Source organism: Gossypium raimondii, chromosome 5, assembly GCF_025698545.1.
Source record: "Gossypium raimondii isolate GPD5lz chromosome 5, ASM2569854v1, whole genome shotgun sequence".
Lineage (NCBI taxonomy): Eukaryota > Viridiplantae > Streptophyta > Magnoliopsida > Malvales > Malvaceae > Gossypium > Gossypium raimondii.
In genome coordinates, this window is record NC_068569.1 from 6,311,548 (window position 1) to 6,315,160 (window position 3,613).

At 31.8% G+C, this 3,613-nt stretch overlaps 1 pseudogene; it reads left to right on the top strand.

Moving 5' to 3' along the window:
* The first annotated feature begins 1,437 nt into the window (after positions 1-1,437).
* LOC128041288 (putative cell wall protein) lies at positions 1,438-2,099 on the top strand (annotated as a pseudogene).
* The last annotated feature ends 1,514 nt before the right edge of the window (positions 2,100-3,613 follow it).

Sequence of the window (3,613 nt, forward strand, 5' to 3'; positions counted from 1 at the left end):
GTTGTAACCTTAATCAATAAAAATTCACAATGATTTCGCTGTCTGGTGCATTGTGAAGAGTATATTTTAGGCTAGTATTTCAGTTAATTCCACGGATTTATATAAGATTTTCTTTTAGTATTTTATTTAATCCCACAATTAGGATTTAACATGTTGGACAATTTTAAAAATTAATTATAAATGTATTTAATAATTATGAAAGTAGTATTAAAATAAGTAAATTTTGGACGTAATTGTAATAATGAAACACTATAACAAATTTAACTATATCTGTCTATCTCTGTTTTTTATTATCATACCTAATTAAAATTAATAGTTAATGATACTTGTACCAACAAAATTTGATGATACTACAAAATTTTAATAGTTAATGCAATTCTCTATATAAAAGAGGTGCACTATATTTACATAACAGTTACAATTTTATTAAAAATACAAGATATACTTTTTTAACCATACATGATATATCCTACAATTGTATGTATTCAAAATAAATATTAATGTTTGTTGATAAATTATATAAGTTTTGGGGTAAATATTTATAAATAGAATTAGAAATGAAAGAAGAGTGACATATTTATTAATTTATAATTTTTTTAATAAATTAATTAATAAATTTTAAACATTTCCTTTAGTTAGTCTGCAATATTGTTTATGATGTTTGAGTGATAAAAGTTAAATATTTTTACATAAATTTTAGATTAGATAAAGAAAAGAGTATTAAAAAATTATGTTAAATTCGATTCTAAATTTAGTAACATTTAGGGTCTGTTTGATTGGCAGTAAAATGTTTTCCGTAAAATGATTTCTGGAAAATGTTTTACTTTTCTGTAAAATGCCTTACTGGAAAATATTTTCTGGTGTTTGATTGAATCTGTAAAATATTTTCTCATTGTTTGATGATTTCTGAAAATATTTTCCGAAAAGTTGTTTTTACATATATTAATATATATTAATAAATTTTTATATTTTAAAATTGTTTTTACATATATTGCAATGATTTATTTATAATAATACTCAATAATAAGCTACAATATTGATTGTTATAAATTGAAAAAATATTATCCACAATGAGTCTATATCACAAGGTTACCGACATCAAAGAAACAAATTGAAAATTGGAAGGCTATCATGCATGGTGAAAACAGCAGGATCCAGTCACTAATGATGTTACTGAGAAAAATATATACAATACAAATCATTCAAAAAGTGAAGAATGCACATCGTTTGAGCATGGTACAATTCTGAACCCATGCAATTCATGCTAATTATTGCATGCTTTGTTTCTGTTTTTATGGGACGTCTCCTTCAATGGTGCTTTTAAAATGGAATGCTCTTTCTAACTCACCGCCAATTGATCAACCAACTCACTTAGACCTTCTCTATAAGAAGCATTATTTAATCCCTTCTCCCCATCATATCAGAACCAATCCTAGCTCTCAGTCTTACTTACTCTGATAATGGCTTGCAAAATTAGTTCCTTGCTTACTGACGTTTTCATGCTCAGCATTCTGTTTGTTATTGCTGGGCAAGCCATTGCAGCACGTGACATCTCGAAGAATGATGATCAAATGAAACAGCCTGAATTTCTAAAACACGACCGTAGTGTGCTCATTCCAGGCCTTGGACGAGTGTTGCTGCCACCAGTTTTCAAACATCACAATCCACACACTATCGGCACTGGCACCCCCATTCTATAAGCAGTGGCCGCCATGTTGGCAGCACAATTGGTGGAAATCGCCAGCTTTCAGGTGGTGATGACACATTCGTTCCAAACCCTGGTTTTGAGGTGCCAATTCCAGCAGGTCGTGGTGCTGGCATTGCAGGAACAAACCCACGTCCTTGAACATGCTTGGCTATGAAACTTTCAATAAATCTAAAAATAAAGGGAATCAATTATCTGCATTGAGTCTTTAGGGGTTCCATTGTAGTTTATCGTATTCATTCACATAACTAAAGTGATATGAATTCGAGTTTGTCATTTTAGTGAAGTCTAGAGTCTAGCCCTGTATGTATTTTCCAGTTGGAATCTATTTCTTGTCAAGTAATCATGTATCTCAATTTCCACATTAGTTATAAATTATAACCTATCATGCTTATCCATGCTTTCTTATATGATCATTTTAGATCCTACGTACTGAAAGTTCCAGAGTTAAGCAGATTTGGTAATTTGAAACTAATGTTGGGGAATATTAGACTATAAACTGGGCACCAGCACTACCATAGATTAGCATCATTGTACGTGTCTATTTGATGTTGAAAAAGCACCTTGTCCAAAAAAAAGTATGCTACCCTGTTCATTAATCGCAATGCATGGCAAAATAGTGGTATTAACAAAAATCACAGTCCTAAAACATTCTTTTCTATGTCAATAATTGAAATGCTGGAATGCTTTCACATTTAAGATGAGGGGACCCAATTCTAGTAAGGAGGAAAAATACAACCAAGTCATGTCAAAAGAGAGAGTTGAAGCGAACGCAAAAAGACTAATTAATCATTTAGACCCATTTTAAGCCTTTTATTTTTAACAAAAAAAACTAATATATGATTTTCTGCTTTGAAAACTGAAGGTTTTCTTAGCACTTTAGCAGCAGAGTATCGTCAAATTTAACAATAAAACAAAACAATTCAACGTAAAACTCTCAAAATCCCAAAAGAAAATTGCCAAAGAAAAAGGAAAGAAAAGAAGAATTGCCAATCACTGCCGGTTCTAAATCGACCAAGTTGGAGGTCAAGAGAACTTTTGCAGAAAACTACCCATTTGCAAAAACCCTTAACAATTAAAGAAATTAGAAAATAACTGAAATAAAAACTCAATCAAAGAAACAAAAAAAAAATCAAGAAAGTAGAAAACAGAAAACCCTAGAGCTTCCAATCACAATCAACAAAAATAATAGACAGAGAAAAGGAGAACAGAACCTGTTGATAACCCAAGAAGAAGAAGCACACTGATGAGGAGGAGAGGCTGACGTTGATGGATGGAGAGGAAATGAGAGGTTGAAGCTGTGTTTTTCGGAAAATGTCTTACGGAAAAAAAATCTGTAAGACATTTTACGCAAAGAAGGGCTCGATTTTCCCGTGTTTTGAAGTTGCTTTTCCGGAAAAGCGATTCCTTTAGTCAATCAAACACCGTAAAAGAGGGAAAATGTTTTCAGGAAAATGAAATACTGCAATCAAACACACCCTTAATAAAATACCAAAATCTTTTACAGAAACCTCACTAAATATGAGATTTAATCCCTCAACATAGGAGTTTATGCGACATTTAGTCAGCAAATGAGCCTTTGAGGCCCTCCCAAATAAACAAATTTCCATTAAGGGAAAGAAATCTGAATGTACCCATGGGTTTAGGTAATGATAGGGAAGTGGATGTTGACCCATCAACAAATTGTGCTGATAAATGTCAAAACAATGATTTAATATACAAAATGGGTTTAGCTTGTTCTGGAGTTCTCTAATTACGGTCATCAAATTAATAGTCAATGTTTGAAACTCACAGTCGTTATTATTTTTATTTTGTTATTGATGAGCAGCCCCTGATGAGGGACAGGGTCAGGTCAGGACTCTGCATTTACATTTTGCAAGGACGAGTTTCCATGTACTAGGATAAATA